Below are 22259 nucleotides of genomic sequence, written 5' to 3'. Positions count from 1 at the left end.
ACTGGAAACCAAAACTAAAAACACAATGCCGGGGCTTCCCTGGTGGCGCAGTGGTTGAGAATCTGCCTGCCAATGCAGGGGACACGGGTTTGAGCCCTGGTCTGGGAAGATCCCACATGCCGTGGAGCGACTAGGCCCGTGAGCCACAACTACTGAGCCTGTGCGTCTGGAGCCTGTGCTCTGCAACAAGAGAGGCCGCGACAGTGAGAGGCCCGCACACCGCGATGAAGAGTGGCCCCCACTCGCCACAACTAGAGAAAGCCGTCGCACAGAAACGAAGACCCAACACAGACAAAAAGAAAAAAAGAAAAATTAAAAAAAAAAAACAACACAATGCCATACACAATGCTTCCAAAACATGAAATATTTGATTATAAATATTTTAATAGAGGATCTGTATGATACAACCAAACAAGACCTAAATCAATGGAGAGACATATCGCATTCATGGATTGGAAGACTCAACATAATAAAAGGTCAACTTCCAATAGAATTTTTTTGTCAACATGGACAAGCTTATTCTAAAATGTATGAACAAAAGGTAAAGGCAAAGGAACCAGAATAAGTAAAACAATTTTGAGAAAGCAGAATATAGTTAGAGGATATTAAGACCTACTGTAAAGCTATAAGTAAGACAGTGTGGTATTGGTGGAAGGATAGATACATAGTTCAATGAATAGGATAGAGAATACAGAAATAGACACATGCCAATACAACAAACTGTTTTTTTTTTTACATAAGTTAAAAAGTGATATAAAAAGCAAAATCTCTAGTCCTTATAAAAACCCTAAAAGGAACACAAATCTGTTAAATGACTAAGCAAGACCATACAGTTAGTGGCAGCACCAGAATCAGAACACAGGTCTACCTACTCTTGCTATGACTGAGCCTCTTCCTCTACATCTCCTAAATGTCACTCTGAGTTGAAGAGGGGAAAGAAATGGGAGACCACCGTGATGCCACATCCCTGTGCTTTAACCAGTATGTTTTCTTTATATACTGGACCATCTATTTCAGGTTTTATTTGAAGCAAGTTTTGGCTTGCTTCAGTATGTATTTCATTTTCCATTTATTACCCTCTTTCATTCATGGCAGACAGGCTCTAGAGGTCCTGAGAATGTCTGAAACAAAGAGTGCTATAAAACACCTTAGTAACTCTCGAAAATGCTAAGTGGACCCTGAATCAAAACTTCAAGTTTCAGAGAACTTACAGCCACTAGCGATCTGCAAAACAAACAAATAAACAAACAAACAACCCCACACCCTAGCAACTCTCAACCTTGGATCAAACTATAATATGTTGGAAGAGGTATTACTGAAAAGAGCTTGAAAGGGCAGCCTAAAAGGCAGAGAGTACAGAACATGGGCCATGTCCCTGTAAAGGGGACATGGTTCATAATATTGTGAATCAAGGGGCTGGTTCACAATACTGGTTATGATGTTCAAAACTGTCAATCAAAGAGAGGTGCATTATTATATATTTGCTTGTTGCTATTGCTTTTCTGATTAGAAGATACAGAGTCACTTTAGGTAACTTCCATTTAATTTAATATTTATCTTCATTTTATATCCAGGTCACATTTTCTACATCAAAATATAATCATGCTGACTCCCCCCACCCCCTACACCCTCAGAGAAAAAAAGTGAAGAACTTTACACAACTTGAAAGAAAGATGGAATGCACAGAGAAGTTGCTACTGCACCCAAGTAACAAAGAACACAGAGAGACCAAACAGTAGACATGTCAGAAGTGCACAGAAGACAGCTCAGGGCGCGCAGCAGGAAGGAGGAGGAATTAAAAGACTAAAGCTTTTAAATGCTATCACTTGTGCCACAAGATTACCCTGAAAAGGCAGATAGGTCAGAAAGCAGGACCAAATAGGGGATTTTCCAAAGGCTGCTATCTAACAGAGTTTCAAATATCCATAGATTATATATATATATAAAAGATTCCATACACAGAAGAGCTTTCTCTTCCCCACCTTGCCTTTAGCATCCGGTCAACACTTTAGAAACTTAAAACCACTGTTAGCATATCCGAATGTAGAACCGATATAGGTTTTTTCTTTCTTAAAAAATTGTATCCCAACTCTTTCCAACCAAGAATTCTATTAATTATTTTCATTATGATTCCTCTGCATGGAAACCCAGTAAGGGATCATCAAGACAGGGCATCTCACTACTATCAGATCAATGCCAGTTGGGCAAAAGCTGCATGATTCTGTGTTACTCAGAGGGAGGGAGAAAAGTAAGACACAGGAGTTGAAACGTATCCGCACCAAAGAGGAAAAGGAAACTCCTTTTCTAACCTATTCATTAAATAGGAAACAGCAGGTGGACAGGAAAAGCCATCTGCTTAGAGCAGACCCAGAGGCACACCAAAGTCTAAAAACAAGCTCTCAGGAAAGCGTCTCGGCTCGGAGAGGAAGCGTCTTTCAGACCCTATCTTGTCCCTAGTTTGGAGATCAAAGCATTGTAACTTCAGATAGTGATACTCTGGAGGGGGTGGACAGGGAAGGTCTGAGAGACCCAAATAATGAGGACACTAGGCAGCTAACTACACCACTACGTACAAATACACACATCAGTAAGAAAACCTCACCTCCAACCCTCAGCTACTTTAAACAAAGCACTGCAGTTCCAGGTTTTCGGAACAGGGGATATTTTAAAGTCTGTTAGCAGTTTAAAACATTGCAACACTGGCACAATATGTTACCTATTCTTTGTTTTTAATTACAGGGTAACACAGTAAACTCCAACACAAAGGTGGGGATGGGGGAGTGCAAAAGGAATAAAGAAAACAGAACCAGTATTTCACAAGAGCATCGAGCCAGTGATGAAGTAGCAGCTAATGCTTTGCAGAGTCTCGAGGGTAGAATTCGCTCAAGGTGCTCTGAGGGATTCTCTTCAGCATTTCTTTGGGGAAGATTCGGAGCAGTTGCCAGCCAATGTCCAAAGTCTCATAGACAGTGCGGTTTTCGTAAGGACCTTACAAAAAATTGAGATTAGATGAATAAAGGCCAAGTACTTCCAACTTATCAGCGTTATTCAAAATTTATTGTTATGGGTCTAGCACTGTGAGCATGAAGTATAAAAAAGAGATACAAAGCAGTCAGGTCTCCCAGGACTGGATGTGACCAAATGTGGAAATGAGGGTCTAGACAGTAAGTACCCCTGGGAATCAGAGAAAAGGGAGAAAGCCCGCAGGCGAGACGTTGGGCGCGTGCGTGCGTGCGTGCGTGTGTGTGTTTAACAACGGGTGGGATCTAAAAACACTCCACGGAATAATGGAAACTAGACCCAGAGTTTTGTCCAGAGAGTAGTGAGAAAAGCAGTTTCCCAGCAACACAGGCTGACCTGAAGGAGGCTAGTACAGATACTTAGAAGGCCTTAAATGCCAATTAAGCACCTGAATAGGTCCACGTGAAAGTTTTCAAACTTGCTATTGCTATTATTATTTTTAATAGCAGAATCATTCTTATCCTGCAAATAAATCTCATTTTTTAACTAAGGAGTTAGAGTGGCTAGAGTTCTGCATTCTTTTCTCGACCAGAATAATTTTTATCTTTTTAAGATATTAAGGTTCTGCATAAATTTTTTTTTTTTTTTTTTTTTTTTAGAAAACCCAACAATCATATGTTCTGGGGATTTTAATGGTACTTAAAAAATGTATCACACAAATAGAAAAGTGCACAAATCCTAAGTGTGCAGCTGATGCATTATTCCAAAATAAACACATCGTTTGTAAGTATCACTGAGGTCAAAAATAGAATTTACCAGCATTAGCAGGGGTGGTAGGGAAGAGAACAAACAAAACAGCTTGAAAGCCCTACACATGCTATGTAATAAAAACCATTATAGACTTTTTAACAGAAGGACAATCAATAAAATTAATACTAAATTTACCCCGGCAATGGCACATAGAGAGTCAGGGAGACTGGTGAAGATGCTGGCACTAACGGCCAAGGATGATGGGACAAAGGTCTGGACTAGGTCTTGGGACACAAAGAGTGGTCAGAGATCAGCAGCTTCAACATCGCCCAGGAACTTGTCAAAATACAGGCTCTCTGGCCCCACCCACACCTACCGAATCACAATCTGCACTTCAACAAGATCCCTGGTAGATTCAAAAGCATATTCAACTTTGAGAAACACTGGCCTAAGTTTTTTTAATAGGAATGAAAAGAGAACAGGATAAGATGTTTCAAAGGAGAACAATGGAAATTAGCAAATATTTGATGACTGGAGAATAAATGAAGAGGGTTAAGAATGCCCAATTCCTGAGCTTGGGCTAACTAGGGTAATGGTCATGCCAGAGGTAGACAGAAATTGAAAAGGGAATTGCTAGGCAGGTGGTCAGTTGGGAAAAGACTTTGGTTCTCACCACGCTGAGCCAGAGAGGATGGTGGCATAAACACAGGCTTCCTAGCTGGAGATGTGGGATTAGAGCTTCAGAAAGAGGGTCAAGGCTCATACATAGCAAGTTAGTCATCAGCATAGGGGAAAAAAACACAGAAAGAACAGGTAATTAAGCCTTTGGGAACATTAACAATTAAGAAGCAGGAAGATAAGAAATCAGGAGGATGAAAACAGAGGGACTGGGAAAGTCCAAAACCCCCAAAGCCAGAGGAGAGCATTGCAGACAGGTTAAGAGCGAGGAGAAGTGGCAATGGAGGTAGGAGAGCAGAAGGCCGGTTGTAAGGAAGATAAAAAATAAGACAGGAGCTAAATAAATGGATAAAGAAATTGAAGGTAGAGGGGAAGGAACCAGAGGGCTAAGAACGAAGACATGGCAGGCGGCTGGAAGAACCTCTTCTCTAATCAGAAGGAAAATTGTATGGAGACCAATGTAAATTCTCTCAGACTAGGAAAGAAGTCCTCAAAACTACATATGATGCTGTTTCTATTCATAGGAAAATAGTAATCTTACCCTGAGCAATGAAGTTCCTCCCAAACTTCTGCAGAAATTCCAAGTAAAGCACATCATCTGAGGTAAGGGCTTCTTCTCCAACTACGGCTTTCATGGCCTGCACATCCTTACCAATAGCATAGCATGCATACTAAAGAGAAAAAAGGTTTACACGAACCTTTATAAATGGTAACGGTACTCTGGGCATTGTAAGTGTATTGCTGTAGCTATCTTCACAGTATTTCACATTATTTCCAAACATAATTCACATATGCAAGTATTGGAAAGACTTTATTATACAGCAGTCTCACTAAGGAAGGAGTCTTCAGGCATGCAATACATAGACATTACTAACACTCTACAAAAAATACACTCCCTCAATATATCAATGAGCTTCCATTTTGTAGGGCATTTAAAAATCACAACTTACACAATAGGAGAAATCCATCTCTAAATTCTATTCAAAAAAAAATATCTGTGTTATCAGTAGGTTTATTTGTCATTTCTACTTTAAGGTCAAATGTATTTTTCTTTAATTATGCTTGGTATACAATCTCAGGACTATAGAAACCAAGGATTTCATAGAATATACACAGCTGTATCCCTTAGCGTTCTGGTGATTGCCTAATATGTTAAACAAAAAATTAGTTAGAATAGTCTTTCAGAAATACTCTATAATAAAGGTTACTAATAAAAATTTAATCGTCTTATGCCTTTTTTATTTAAAAACTACCTCATACAGCATTAGAGGTGGGTTTCAAGCATGTGATCTTTAATCTTTGTCATGAGCAGTTATCCTTATGAAAAAGACTGTTTGGCTCTAATGAATGTTTCTGTATTCCAGTATTCTATATTATATATTCTATATTAAAATTCTACTTTGATGGGGGGAGAAGAAAAGTGATATGGAAGAAAGACAAGAGGTATAAGACAGCAGCATGAACTGAGAAAGTATTCATTTCTTTAAACACAATCCTGGAGAAAACATACGTACCAGCTGGTTAGATACATCGGCGTGATCCTTTCTGGTCATACCTTCTCCAGTAGCAGACTTCATTCACTGAGACAACGAGGGCAGCACATTAATAGGCGGGTAAATCTTGGGTAAAAGGGGAAGGGGGAAAATATTATATTTAAGTACAAAATTCAAGCTTTACTGGTAGTAAAGGAGGATTTTGAAACTCATTTTTATTGCTTAAATTGCATAAAACTGCTACATTTGTTTCCTAGATGATTCCTAATATCTCTTCCTGGTAAGAAAAGGAAGTAAGAAACATTTTACAGGTTAAGATTTCTTTTTGAGAATCATATCCAAAAAGTAAAATCTACAAAACAGTATAAGATTCTATTAAAAAACTGAATTTTCAACATCTGCCTACAATATCAAATCCAAATGGTCTTCTGAACTCTGACTCATAAAATCACACATAAAAAGATTAACAATAATTTCACCTAAAAGCTGGTATCAGAAGCTGGCATCTACTAAAGAACCAATAAAAAATCTGTTTTTGATTATTCAGTCATAAAAAAGAATGAAATCTTGCTGTTTGCAACATCATGGATGGACCTTTAGGGCACTATGCTAAGTGAAATAAGCCAGACAGAAAAAGATAAATACCATATAATCTCACATATATGGGACCTTAAAAAACAAACAAAAAAATGTCAAGCTCACAGATAGAGAACAGACTGGTGGCTGCCTGAGGCAGGGGATGAGTGAGCCAAATGGGTGAGGGAGGTTAAAAGGTACAAACTTCCAGTTATCAAATGAGTAAGTCATGGGGATGGAACTTTCACAGCATGGTGACTATGTACGTTAATAATACTGTATTGCATACTTAAAGGTAGCTAGAAGAGTGGCTCTTCAAAATTCTCATCACAAGAAAAAAAGTGTTGTAACTATGTGAGGTGGTGGATGTTAAGTGGACTTATTGTGGTGATCACTCTGCAACATATACAAACATCAAATCATGACATTGTACACCTGCGACCAATGTAATGTTACGTCAATTATACCTCAATTAAAAACATTTTAACAATAAAAGACAAAGAAGAAACTCTGAAAAATCTGTTCTTGTATTAATAACAAAAGTGGTAGATTATACCGTTATGGAACAGAAGACCCAAAAAAGTTCTTTGAACAACTCACTCCATTTTAAGGCATAATAAAGAAAGTGGAAATTTAATTCTTAATTCTGGCACTCTTTTCCACACCAGGATTTTAGTATTACAGAAATGACAATTTTATAGCCATATTAAAAACAATTCAATTTGATATTTTCTAAATAAATAATGCCTAAGAGTAAAGTCAGAGTCATTAAAGAATAACTGAAGAATAGATCTGTAAGCTTAGAGCATCATTCAACTCTCAAATACCTGTCTGTTGTGTAGCTGTCTGTCCACATAGATCTGCCCCTCTGTAATATATTCAGTCAAGTCAGGGATGGGGTGAGTGATACCTACCAGAGAAAGACACCTGATGTTAGTTAAAGTGTCCATCTCATATAAACAAAACCACAGGAAGTCAATCTGCACTACTTAAAACAGTGCTATAGAAAATAGTTTCCTGTGATGATGGAAAAGTGCTTTATCTGTGCTGTCCAATATGGCAGCCACTGGTCAAATGTGGCTACTGAACATGTGAAATGCGGCTAATGTGACTGAAAAACTTTATTTCAAGCTTTATCTGATTTTAATAAACTTTAGAACTTAAACAGCCAAATGTGGCTAGAGGTTACCATATTGGCCAGTCTCACTTATTTGGTTGCAGCACAGTTAGACATGTGTTGGCACAAGTTAAATTAGCTATCTTCATAAAAAGTACTATTTCTCCTAGTTATGCTCTCTCTCCCCCAAATATAAAGTTCCATTTTAAACACAAAGTTCATTTGCAGAGATTTGCCAATTTGATGTACACTGAGAGAACATTCTCAGTCCATAAGCTATCCCAGAGGGATACACAACATTTCAACATGGAAAATACGGAGAGGCTCAACAAGTTAAGCAACACTACACAGGCAGCACCACGCAGGTCCTACAGAGCAAGACATCTCTAAGTCTGTTAAATTACAGAGAGTAATTTTGTAGCTACTTCCTTGGAACAAATCATTTTCACATCAGAGGTAGTATTCAGACTGCCTGGGTTTTTTTGTTTTGTTTTTTTTTTAATTTATTAATTTATTTACTTTTGGCTGTGTTGGGTCTTCGTTGCTGCGCAACGGCTTTCACTTGTTGCGGTGAGCGGGGGTGGGGGGGCTACTCTTCATTGCGGTGCGCGGGCTTCTCGTGGTGGCTTCTCTTGTTGTGGAGCACAGGCTCTAGGCATGCGGGCTTCAGTAGTTGTGGCGCACGGGCTCAGTAGTTGTGGCGCACAGGCTTAGTTGCTCTGCAGCATGTGGGATCTTCCCGGACCAGGGCTGGAACCCGTGTCCCCTGCATTGGCAGGCGGATTCTTAACCACTGTGCCACCAGGGAAGCCCCTGCCTGGGTTCTAAAGCTGCCACTTCCTAACTGTGACACTGTACCTCCCTGTGCCTCACACGAGAGCATCTAAAAAGTCGCTATGAAGATCAAATGAGTCAAAACTTACAAAACACTTAGAACAGTGCTCAGTTATAATGAGTTATTACTGTTTCTGAAAATAGTTTGAAAAAGTGTTTTTAAAAGACTGAGATAAAGACAAAAAGACACTAACATAAGGGGAATGCTGCAAGTCTCACCCGGGAGCTGCTGGGCATACCTCCAGGCAGGCACTGCACTGTGCACTTACACAAACATGATAAAACCAAGTAATTTTTAGCAAGTCTTTGATGATCGTTCTATCTCTAGAGTCTCGTGGCATTTACCATTTGTGCTCCGTATCTGGCACTTTGGCTACCTTAAATTACTGATGCACAGACATTTAAAAAATATCCAACTAGAATGAGAGGCTTACATTAAGTAGAGCCCATACATTTTTTTAAAAATTCGTTTCTTTCATCTAGACCAGTGTCCTGCAAATAGTAGACACTAAATACTAGCTAATAAATAAAAATTAAAAATTAAAATTACAAGAAAATTTTTCTACAAAAGAATAATAATTATGGGTAGTTTTGAAATGAAAAATTTTATTAGAAACAAATCACTAGGTAAGGTAAACTTCTGGAGGATAAACTCTCAAAAGAATTTCAACTCAAAAAGATAGATGGTCTTCTCTCTTAAAATCAAAGTCCTTACAACGATTAGGGATGCTATAATCCAAAGACCCAAAATTTACCATCGTTAGGCATGGTGAGAATAGGAATTTGAGTAATAGAGCCATTTCTACCTTCCACTCTACCAGCGCGTTCATATAGTGTGGCTAAATCTGTATACATGTAACCTGGGAAACCTCGTCAACCAGGAACCTCTTCCCTGGCTGCTGAAACCTGACAGTGAGTCAAGGAGAACTGTATCACATACCAGAAAATGAAAATTAAAGCTTGGTTGGAAAACATTTGTTTGAACATGCCAAATTACAAAGTTGGAAATATCATCTTATTCGTTTTAAATATCACCTCTAGAAACGATTTAGAAAAATCTAGCGACATAAATTCAGATTATTCTGCAACAAAAATGTTGACAATTGGGGACCAGAAGTTTTTTTGCTAAAATCATACTGCCATAACACAAATCTTCAAGTAGCTGGCTAGAAGAAAATCTGCTTGCAATTTTATAAATCAAAGGTTTTAAAACTAAGAGAACAGTCTCAGTTCACAAGGTTTCCTTCATGTTATGGATCTTGCCAGATTTACATAAGCTAATCCTGAAAAGATCAAAAGGGAAGGAAATACATATATCAGAAATCATCTGATGCACTTTACATACATTATTTAATTTAATCCTCACAACAACCCTATGAGGAAGTTAATGTTATTAACCCCAACTTACAACCGGAATCAAGGGCCAGATGATTTCCCTGGATCACCGCACAAGACAAGAATAGTAATAAATGGTCTTTCTCTTAGAGACATGCACACTAGAATATATGCATACATTTTAATCTACAGCCAACAAGAACTGTGAGTCATTAAGCCCAACTTCTAACTGCTACTTTGGTTCCTCCAAGAGTATGCTCCAGCAGTGCTACTCAAAGCGTGGCCTGCCTGCAGACCAGCTTTTATCAACGTGAAAGGAGATAATGCAGAAAGCAAGATAAACATATAGAAAACTTTAGTGGCAATTTGATAGAATAATTGTCTGTCGAATCTAATAATACTAATAAAAGGGTTTGTAAATTGGTTTTTTTTTTTTTAATTTTCACTTTTCTAATACTTATTTTTACTGCCTTTTAGAAAAGTATCTGTGATGGATGGGAGAAAAGAAGTCCTTCGATGAAAAAGCGCTGTAGCCGAGTGAGATATGATGATGGATCTTAGGGAATCTTAAGCTAGATATTTATAAAGCCTGTCTCTTCAAAAGTCTTCTTCCCTTTTTTGCACACTTAAAAGAGCAAGTCACTCAAAATTTCAGTAACTTGCATTAGAACAAACACCCCACACTTCTGGATGGTAACTGCTAGAATCTTATATTGTTTCTAAATAATCACTGAGTTTTCTAAAGGAAAAAAAAGTTCTGAAGAGGGTTCTGCCACAGTATAGTCTTTACTTATGTAAATAAATAAAAACTTACATCATTAAAAATGGAATTCTTGAAAAGGGCTAAAAACTGACAGTCTGGACAGAGACAGAACTACCTGGAAGAGTAACTGATTAAATAGCTTGCATCATTTACTCTCTCTAAGAATCCAGTCTTAACCAATGGAGACAGTGAGAGTATGATAAATAGGCTAATAATTTAAATCTCGTCCTCTAATCATTTCAACTAGGTTGACAAAAGTAATATTTTCTTTTCTGATTAATTAAGGTATTCTACTAATATATGAGCAATGCATTTTAAAAAACATGATTTAAAAAAAAATGAAAACTTGCAGAGGGACAAGATAACCCTGACAAGATAATCCATTTTAATTAAGAAAAAAATTACCTCTCGAAGTGCTTCAGCATAAGAACTCATGTCTGTTAGGATAACCAATACATGTTTCTCACACTGATAGGCCAGGAAGTGGGCCGTGGTTAGAGCCAAGCGAGGAGTGATAATTCGCTCAATACTGAAATGAAACATTAAGTCCTACGTCACTCAAACAAAAAGGCCAAAAAAAACACAAAATGATTCCAGAAATAATAGTACAGTCTCCCTTTTAAAGTTTCACATAAATTGAGGAAGGTTAAGCAATTATTACTTTAAAAGTTCTTAAGTAAGGCAGAGTTCTTTTATGCATTTACATAATAAGAATTACTTAGTGCTACACAGCTAAATTGATTTATTTGATAAATGCCCCATAATTTCTCAGAACTATATAGTTCTCAAAACTGAGCAAGAAAGGAAGAGAGAGAGAAGGAGAAAGGGATGAAAGAAGTAGGGGCCAGATTTTGCAGGTAAGAGGAAAAGGTCATTTATTGAGTATGGACTGTGTGCTAGGTAACGTACACTATTATCTCATTTCATATGCACAACAACTCTGTGAGACAAGTATTATTTATCACATTTTATGAAAGAAGACACTGAGCTTCACAGCCTAAGTGACTTACCCAAAACCAAATAACTTGCAAGAAGCAGAGCTGGAATTTAAATACGGTTATCTCATACCTAGGCCTGTGCAGCTTTCACTCTAATGTTCTACCTCCTTAGTGTAAGGTGACATTTTTGACCAGAAGGCTGCATGAATAGGGGGAAAACAGCTCTATTTGTTTACTTACGTTGGGTCGTTAGCCAAGTTCAAAAAGAGGCAGACGTTGTCCATTGAGCCATTTTCTTCAAAGTCAGGTTTGAAGAAATGGGCAGTTTCCATGTTTACCTAAATGGCAATGACTTCATCAGTGCTGGGAGAAGAAAAATTCTCAATATTTCTTTCTTTCTTTCCCCCCCCCCAATATTTATTTCTGATGAAGGCCAAGCTATAGATCTGCACTGCTCCTTCTTTTAAAGGTTCAAGTACCCCCAAAACGTTCACAAAAGCCAACAGAGTAAACAGCTTGCTTTGGGCACAAAGGGAATTATTTTTACATTCCACAGTCAAATGCTAAATACTAATCCATGGTTTGCCCAAAATGCCAACTTGCAACTTCTCTGCCTAGAGATAAATCGAATAATATATGTGTAGTTTTCTACATTGTTCTAAGAACACAAGCACTTTTACATTTCATACTAAAACAGAAAAAGATAATACTTACACCCATAGCAGCAAATACAATCGCAAAATTTTCCTCACTGTAGTCCACTACATCTTTGGATTTTTTTACCAAACCAGCCTGGCGACAGATTTGAGCTGCAATCTGATGAGGAGTACAAAAGAACCAAGTTAAAATCTAAAATAATAGTTCTACAACAAAATAACTTTTACCCTAAACTTTGGGGAACTGTAATCATGAATGAAACTGGGTTGTCTTAAAGGGCTTTACCCAATGAAACTATTTTGTAATTTTTGCAGATTCCTAAGAGTAAGCAAGAAGTCAGATATGTGTAGATAAAGAGTCAATGTAATTGGATTATATAAACAGTAACATTGGGCATTTACCTTGAAAATCCTATATTTGGTTTCTCACTAAGAGTGAAGCACTCGGAAATTCTTTGTCCTTAAATTTCATACCAAACAGATTCTAGGTCTCACCGCATTGTGCGGTAAGCCAGCAGCAGAGAAGATAGGAATTTTCTGCCCCCTAGCAATACTGTTCATGCCATCTATGGCCGAAATGCCGGTCTGAATCATCTCCTCTGGATAGATCCGACACTGAGGATTGATTGGCTGGCCTAATGCATTTCCAAAAGGGAAAATTTTAATATGTCTCTACATTAAGACTACAACCATATAAAGCATATAAAGCATTTCTTTCTACTCTTAAAAAATCAGTTATTTTTGAAATCTGAAACTGTTTAAATATTCTTTTCCATTAATCTTTTGTAGATTCACAAATTATATGGTAGTAAAGTGAAATGTAATGTATAGCAAATAAGAGAGAAATCCTAATTTCAAAGCCAGTATGGCTTTTACATCTCAGATATATCCTGGTGATATTTTACAATAAATAAAATATAAAAATTTAAGATAACCTCAAGGAAAAATAAATTTATTAAATAATAAACAAAACATAATTAATCAAACATGGAGTATGTTGGTTATCTACTTAAAGTATCATAAAAATCACCCTTTCTCTGACAAAGGTATAAGATAGGTAGATGCTATTTTCCCCAAAACACAGAAACCCATTTTCTGTCCCTACCCATGATATCAAGGAAGTCTTCAGCCAGTACAACAGGACCTCTGTCGATGGGTTTTCCTGAGCCACTGAATACCCGACCTGGTAAACAGTAACGAGACAGTACAGAGTGGACAATGACTCAAATCTTCACAATCTTTAAAAAGACTTCCTGCAAAGACGTTAAAAAGGAAGCAGATCTCTGCTCAGCATGAATAATAATATCCGTTTACCAAGCATATCCTCAGACACTGGCGTTCGGAGAATATCCCCAGTAAACTCACAGGATGTCTTCTTGGCATCTATACCTGAAGTCCCTTCAAATACCTATCAAGAGAGAAAAGTAAACAGAAGGGTAAAGGAAATTTAGATCATAAGCGCTTAAGATTTATTTGTCAGCCCTTATAAAGTAAAATACATCAACGTATATACTACTTGTAGCCTCATGACTGAAGAAGTGTTCATGGTGGACGACGAACCAAACTGTCAACCTCTGACCCAGAGTCATGCCTGCAGCCAAATCCATCAAGCAAGCTAAGAATGGTTTTTACATTTTTAAAGGGTTGTTTTTTAAAAAAAAAAGGAAAAGAAAGCATAAGAACATGCATCAGAGACCTTAGGCACAACCCTCACAAAGTCTAAAAAATTTACTATCTGGCCCCTTACAGAAATTCTGCTGACCTCTGCTCTAGATTACTTTTTAGGGCAATATGTTATTTGAGAAAACTGGCACTTCCTATAATCAGTAACATTAAAAACTAGGAATTATCAGAGACAATTTAAAGGAGTAGACTCAGATCTCATTTTGGTTTCAGCCCATAAGCTCTGAATTCTACTTTTCATCTCTCCCCTTCTATGTGACTGTTTCATTTTATCCATTAAAAAAATTTTTTTAAAAAGCCATTTTACCAGTGGAGCTATTGGGCTAGAATGGATATTGGTGGCTGGCATTTAGCAAGAAAACATGAAAAAATACTTTTCTTCCCTCACAGCCAGTAAACAGTCGGGTCCCTGGCTTAAGATTTTTCACCTTCATGATGGTGCAAAAGCAATACACATCTGGTAGAAACCGTACTTCAGAAAAATCACATGAGAAAAAAAAAAATCACATGAGATATTTAACATTTTATTATAAAATAGGCTTTGTGTTATATGGTTTTGTGCAATCGTATGCTAATATAAGTGTTCTGGGCACCTTTAATGTAAGCTAAGCTAAGCTATGATGTTCGGTAGGTTCTGTGTACTAAATGCATTTTCAACTTACGATATTTTCAGCTTATGATGGGTTTATCAAGATGTCACCCCACCTATAAGTTGATGAAGATCTGTATACTTATGTGATAATTACTAAAAAGAACTATTGGTGTTTCTTATGTTTGTTGTGATCAGAAAAACGTTCAACTGGCCAGGTTTTGAAAGCGATGCTTACCTGAACCACTGCTTTGGAACCACTAACTTCTAGAACTTGCCCACTCCTCTTCGTGCCATCAGGTAGTGTTAAGTGCACAATCTCAGCATATCTGGGAAACTAAATAGGAAAAAAATAAAGGCTCAATAACCAACATTTTAAAAGCTCCTCAAAATACTCTATATGCTCTGTCTTTCACAGCACGTATACACATGCAGACCCCACACCTCCCCGAAGCACACAGGTATACATCCAGAGTTTAGAATATCCTCAGGTAGTGTAAGTCCTTAGAACACTGATCACTGGCACATATACTGGCAAACACAGCATAAGGTACAGAGAGAAGGATCTTAAATCTATGAAACCACGGCAATTAAATTCTTTCCTTCTGTGTGTATGTTTTTAAGCTTTGAGACTACAGAAAGTTAAAAAACTATGTTCCCACTACTCAGAAATGATGTTTGCTTCTGGGCTGTGTAATCACCTTGTGCCTTGGGAGGACAGGAATAAAATGCAACTGAACAATAAAATAATTACTATTATAATAAATAATGCTAATTTTCCCTCCTCAATCTAATTCTCCTAACCAGAAATGTATTCCTCTAATCCATTTTTAATATTTTAAATTGCATGTTTCCAAAAATATACTGTAGTGTTTCACTTACCTAAATGGCAACATACTAAATGTATCATCCTGCAACTCGTTTTTTTCCCACTTCACCGTATGTTTTGGATCTGTCATAGTCATATTTACCTTATTTGATGAACAGAATCTTTTGAAAAATGCATCACTACGTTGTGTGATGTGAAGGAAAACATCTGCCAATGCATCTGTGAATCAACACTGACTGTAGGACACTTATTCTGGCGATGCTAATATGAATAAATGGGCATCTAGAATCAATGTTAGAACAGATATAGCTAAAATAAAATCAAGTGACACTACATTTTATTCAGCTGTTCTTCTACCACTGGTGTTCAAGGCTGTTCCAAATTTAAACTACTACAAACATGCTGCAATGAACATTCTCACATGTGGGCCCAAGTTTCCCTAAGGTAGCTGGTTCCGTAGTGGTGGGCTATAGGCTGTGTCCATTGTTATGTGAAATTACTCTGCAAAGGAACCTTTTACTTTACAAACTCCCTAGTAGGATAGAAAAGTATCTTTTCCCTACATCTTTGTCAATCTTACATTATTAAACTTTAATTTTTACCATTTTGATAAAATAAAAAATAGTATCTTTCAATTTGCATTTTCCTGATTCTACTAATATTGAGCATCTTTTCATGTTTACTGACAATTCAGACTTCATTTCCTATAATGGCCTTATTAATAATATCTTTTCCTCACTTTTCAACTACATCTGCTTCTTCTTATTTACTTTTAGGTAAGTTTCATAGATTCTGGATATCAATCCTTTTGCGAATATCTGCTCCCAGTCTTCCTTGTCTTTTAATTTTGTTTATGGTATCCTATCATACAGAAGTTTTTGCAATAAAATGACTTGTTTTCCTTTATGATTTGTGTCTTTTGTGTAGGAAAACCTTCCAATCTGAAGTCATAAAAATGGCCTTCTATACTGTCTTCTAATAGGTTTTTCATGTTTTGGTCTTTAATCCATCTGGATTTATTTTTGGTATGTAATTTTATTTTTCTCATTTTTATCTTTATTTTTCATACAGGAAGCCAAATACCCCAACAATATTTACGGAGTAGCACAAATGTAATTTGTGCTACAAGTAGCACGACTTGTAATGTAGCCTTTATCATTTACCAAGTCAAATTCTCAGGTGTGAGGAGAGTTGGTTTTAAGAATTTTAACTTTGCTCCACTGAACTATCTGCTTACTCCCTCACCAAATCTTTATTCTTACTGTATTTCTAACTGATTTTGTTACCTGGAGAGAATCAACATCTTTTCTATTCTGAGTCTTTCCATTCATGAATGTGGAATCTCCAGTTATTTGAAGTCTTCTTTTATGTCTTTCAACAAAGTTTCACAGCTTTTTGTAAAAAGTTCCTAATTATTCTAGTAGTTACTTCTGGCATACAAAACACTACTGATTTCTATAGACATCCTCTGTATCCGGCAACACTGTTTTACACCATTGTTTCTAACAGTTTGTCCACTGAATGACTTGTGTTTTCTGTTTAGTTAATCATACCGCCGAGAAATGCTGACAGCTGTGCCTCTTCCTTGTGATCCCTTCTCCGCACAGCACTGATCAGGGGCCAAGCGCAGAGACAGAACACAGACGGACAGCGGTGCTGACAACAGCGGTCCTCACCTTGGTCCTGATTTAAATGGGAAGGTTGCTAGAGGCTCTCCTTAAGTACGCTGTTTGCTGTAGGTTATGGTGGAGATCCTTAAAGAGGTTTTAAACGTTTGTTCTAGCCCTTATTTCTAAGACCACCTTCTTCTTTTGTTTTGTTTTGTTTTTTAGAAACAAGTAATTTTATCAGGTACATACTCCGTATTTACTGAGAAGAGCATAAGCTTTTCTAGCTTAATCTATGAATGAACTGAATTATACTGACATTCGCTAATATCAAATCATCTTTGTATTACTGGGATAAATTCTACTTTGTCATAATTCTGTTGAGTTTTTAAAGTGTATTTTTGCTAATATCCAATACATGAGAACATTTTTATTAGGAATTTTGGAATCTGTGCTTGTAAATGAGACTAGCTACATTGTTTCTTTTCTGATACTAGCCTTTGTCTGGTTTGGGAATCAAAGATGTGCTACCTTCAGAAAATGAGTTGGACAGCAGTCTCCATCATCATCTATTCTGATACAATTTGTATAAAATTATCTATTCCTTGATCCTATGTGTATGTTTTAAGTTAAAAACAGGAGCCAAAAACTAAAAACAAACAAAAAACACTCTAAATCTGGTGGTATAAAGCCATTCTTACAACTACATAAACTTTATTTACCAGTTTTTCCTCAGCTGGAGTTATACCCCAAACAAACATTCAATAAAACTTTTTCAGCTTTCTTAAAATTACTTCCCCAAGATGTTTTCTAAGTCCTTCCCATTATTGACTCTCATAGCATCCTGCACTCACCCTTCATAGCACTTACCAATTAGACACTTACGTATTTGTATTGTGTATTTTTGGTGCTGAGTTCAGCGCTTAACATAGTTGAAGCATGAATATTTTTAACTGTTTTTGAAAATATATTTACTAATATAAAAGCTCCATATTTTTAAAATATGAGTCAACAATTTTATCCAATAAAAAGTATATAAAAAAGAAGAAATAAAGGACAAAAAAGCAAATAATGCTTTCAATACTTCCCCCCAAAATAAAAGTGTATGCTTCATCCTTTCACAAAATATTAACGGGCTCCTGCCTAAACCCTGTACAACTTGTATACTGAGGCTTTGAATCAAACTGCAGACTAGTATGAAACTGTGGCCAGGAGTAAGCTATATGCTTAATCTTGCAATTAATTTGTATAGGTACCTTGTCATGCACAAAAATATCTTAGAGATAAAGCTGAAGAGACAGTGCACTTTGCCCTTTCCTTTAAGAAATGGTTTTCATTTTATTTTCTGCTTCCAGAGGGGCCACATGCCAAACATACTTCTGCCATTACTTCTCTCCACAAACTCATAACTGTGTACCTTTCCACCTCATCCACTCCCAACAACAACCAATGCAGAATTACTGTTCTACAGAGCATATTATACAAATTATCTCCTCTGAAGATAGTTTAATCACTGAACTCAGGCAGGCGGCTTCACCCAGGGTGAAGTCTATTCAATTATAGACTATATTCTATGCCTCTTTTTCTAAGATAATTCTTATGTATAGGTGTGGCTAAAAAAAAACCCATGTAACTAAAGAGTCTTTCAACAAACTGAGTAAGTAAAAACTATTCTCTGCTTTATGGTTTTAGTCACTGTTGAGATAATCTGTTGTTTATTCATTACTTGAATACCAGTGTCAGGCCCTCAAAGACAAAAGTAACATTGTTTACTCACTCAAAGACCTTAAAATTTAGTAGAGAAGACAAAAATGTAACAAGTAGTTAGAACACACAGTAGTATATGACAAGAGCCACAAGATACAGTATATCTAAATAATATCCTACAAGTCATAAAACACACAAATATTACTGTTGTTTTCCTAATAAACCTGTGAGGTATGATTAACAAACAAATAAAATTTTAAATTTTACAGACAAGGGACTCAAAGCCACAAAGAGAATCCACAACAGATCCAGTACTAGAATCCCATCTTCTGACTTCGGACCTAAAATTCTTGTCTCCATATAGCACTGACATTCCGACCAAGGAATGGCTTAAAAGAATCATAACAAAAAACTTAAAGTGTACTAAACAGTACTTAATACTATGCTTTTAACTTCTTAAATGGTTAGACGATAATGATAGTGGTATTACCTTAACATGATCTAAGATCACTAGTGGACCATTAACTCCCGATACTGTCTTGTATGCTGGAAAGAAACACAAAAAAGTCAGTTCTTGTCAAACAGGACAACAGTCGAAATGACCTCTCTGGTACTACCAAAAAGAACCTCTCTCTACTTTATCGTATCTATTATTATATGGAACACTCAAAAAGTATGAAATTTTTCATTGAATTGATAAAATATGCCTGCATCTGTACAACTTCTCATAATCCCCTTCATCAAACCAAAAACATGTTTAATTCTTACTATAAGTCACATTGTTTCAAGGACCCAGAATACAAAAACAAAGGTAAAGAGGGAGAGTTCCCACAAGAGTTCACAATTTTATATGGAGAAGGGGGAGGTAAGGGCTCTACCAGAGGTGTGCTGAGGGTCTGTGGGAGCACAGGAAAGACCCTGCAATGGTTCTCACTTAGAAGAGAAAAGAAAAAGCTTTACAGAAAAGGTAGCACTTAGCAAAGTAGATAGAGAAGGAGAAGGGAATCCTTAACTTTAAGCAGAAGTGACAAAACTCACAAAAGAAATCTGACAAAATGTAGTCTGTTAAGATAAAATGCCATGATTAAATAGTATCATAAAAACTATGAAAAAAAAAGGAGTTTATGAAGGGGGATGGAGTGAAAGGTCAGAGATCATATAAGTATCCTTTAAAAAAAAAAAAAGTCAAACGTTACTGTCATTGTAGAAGCTTTTATTTTCTACTGCATATTATGCCCTAGCAACAAACTACCCAAATCTCTCATTTTAGAAAGGAGGTAGCTGTCATTGAATTGTATCACACCTACATACATGCCGAGTATAATGAATGGTAATCAGGTATAAATCAGAACAGTCAGGAAAGCAATTCTAACAATGTCAGAATTAACTAAATTTCATGATCAGAAAAGCTGAAAAAACAAATGAAGTGTTTACAAGACCTAAAATAATGTCTAAGAAGCTGTCAACCAACTGGGAATTTCTCACTTGCTTGATTTCTTATGATGTCTTAGACAGAAATTTCTGGCATGAATGTAGACTCCCAAGAATGAGGAAACCATTTAATAACCAGTCTTCAGAATAAACCGGGCTTCAGAATTTAAAAACATAACTTCTTTAGCCAGGAAGCAAGTGCCCTGGTAAAAACACTGAGACAGGGCAGGCGAGCACTGTCACGAACCCTAGTCTTTCATACTGAGGACCTTTAAATACTCACACTAAATATTTGCTTGAAGACATTTGTAATTGTAATGATCAACAGAGGCTCCTAATTACTTCTTTTTTTTTCAACCTTAGATAAAAAGCAAGTCACAAATTTTAAATGTTAAGTTACTTAAATGGATGGCAATGTAAACAAGTTAATCATGCCTCCAAGATTATTAGAAATATCCCAGTTGTTGGGGCTTCCCTGGTGGCGCAGTGGTTGAGAATCTGCCTGCTAATGCAGGGGACACGGGTTCGAGCCCTGGTCTGGGAAGATCGCACATGCCGCGGAGCAACTAGGCCCGTGAGCCACAACTACTGAGCCTGCACGTCTGGAACCTGTGCTCCGCAACAAGAGAGGCCACGATAGTGAGAGGCCCACGCACCGCGATGAAGAGGGGCCCCGGCTCGCCGCAACTAGAATAAGCCCTCGCACAGAAACGAAGACCCAACACAGCCCAAAAAATAAATAAATAATTAATTACAAATAAATATCCCAGTTGTCATATATTCTGCTACTTTTATGTTAATCCTCCCCATTGTTTTAAAATAATCTAATACTCTTAAAAATAAGTCCTACCCCTAAAACAATTTCTTCATTGTTCTCTTTTATTTTATTTTTATTTTTGGCCTCGCCACATGGTTTGCAGGATCTCAGCTTCCCGACTGGGGATTAAACCCACGCCATGGCAGTGAAAGGGCCAGGCGAGGCCTAACCACTGGACCTCCAGGGAATTCCCTCATTGTTCTCATTTTTAAATAATCCAAATATTTTTTCAATTACTTTCTAAAATTGCTATGTGGATATGCAAAGTGAACTACATTAGAAACATGTTTTCTTTAATTAGTGCCACTTTGATTACTATGTGTCTCGGCATGTTTCTCCTTGGGTTTATCCTGTATGGGACTCTCTGCGCTTCCTGGACTTGGGTGGCTATTTCCTTTCCCATGTTAGGGAAGTTTTCAACTATAATCTCTTCAAATATCTTCTCTGGTCCTTCCTCTCTCTCTTCTCTTTCTGGGACCCCTATAATGCGAATGTTGTTGCGTTTAATGTTGTCCCAGAGGTCTCTTAGGCTGTCTTCATTTCTTTCCATTCTTTTTTCTTTAGTCTGTTCCGCAGCAGTGAATTCCACCATTCTGTCTTCCAGGTCACTTATCCGTTCTTCTGCCTCAGTTATTCTGCTACTGATTCCTTCTAGTGTAGTTTTCATTTCAGTTATTGTATCGGTCATCTCTGTTTGTTTGTTCTTTAATTCTTCTAGGTCTTTGTTAATCATTTCTTGCATCTTCTCAATCTTTGCCTCCATTCTTATTCCGAGGTCCTGGATCATCTTCACTATCATTATTCTGAATTCTTTTTCTGGAAGGTTGCCTATCTCCACTTCATTTAGTTGTTTTTCTGGGGTCTTTTCTTGTTCCTTCATCTGGTATATAGCCCTCTGCCTTTTCATCTTGTCTGTCTTTCTGTAAATGTGGTTTTTGTTCCACTGGCTGTAGGACTGTAGTTTTTCTTGCTTCTGCTGTCTGCCCTCTGGTGGTTGAGGCTATCTAAAGAGGCTTGATGGGAGGCTCTGGTGGTGGGTAGAGCTGACTGTTGCTGTGGTGGACAGAGCTCCGTAAAACTTTAATCCACTTGACTGTTGATGAGTGGGGCTGGGTTCCCTCCCTGTTGGTTGTTTTGCCTGAGGCAACCCAACACTGGAGCCTACCTGGGCTCTTTGGTGGGGCTAATGGCAGACTCTGGGAGGGCTCACGCCAAGGAGTACTTCCCAGAACCTCCTCTGCCAGTGTCCTTGTCCCCACGGTGAAACAGAGCCAGCCCCCACCCCTGCAGGAGACCCTCCAACACTAGCAGGTAGGTCTGGTTCAGTCTCCCCCAGGGTCACTGCTCCTTCCCCTGGGTCCCAATGCGCACACTATTCTGTGTGCGCCCTCCAAGAGTGGGGTCTCTGTTTCCCCCAGTCCTGTCAAAGTCCTGCAATCAATTCCCACTAGGCTTCAAAGTCTGATTCTCTATGAATACCTCCTCCCGTTGCCGG

The 22259-nt window shown here is 37.5% G+C and overlaps 1 pseudogene across 1 annotated transcript; it reads right to left on the bottom strand.

Annotated features, from left to right (window-relative positions):
- Positions 1-364: 364 nt before the first annotated feature.
- On the bottom strand, positions 365-19829 carry LOC309665223 (V-type proton ATPase subunit B, brain isoform-like; annotated as a pseudogene). Its single transcript, XR_014268452.1, has 14 exons — positions 19820-19829; positions 19007-19062; positions 14612-14710; positions 13416-13509; positions 13207-13284; positions 12597-12736; positions 12160-12261; positions 11686-11783; positions 10913-11036; positions 9165-9315; positions 7286-7368; positions 5904-6008; positions 4931-5060; positions 365-2988 (listed from the first exon to the last, which is right to left on the bottom strand). The product of XR_014268452.1 is annotated as a V-type proton ATPase subunit B, brain isoform-like (transcript).
- Between the last annotated feature and the right edge of the window lie 2430 nt (positions 19830-22259).

The sequence above is a fragment of the Balaenoptera physalus genome (assembly GCF_965194825.1).
Source record: "Balaenoptera physalus genome assembly, chromosome: 7".
In the NCBI taxonomy this organism is placed as follows: domain Eukaryota; kingdom Metazoa; phylum Chordata; class Mammalia; order Artiodactyla; family Balaenopteridae; genus Balaenoptera; species Balaenoptera physalus.
Note: the sequence above shows the minus strand (reverse complement) of the source record. Positions and strands in the feature narration are given on the sequence as shown.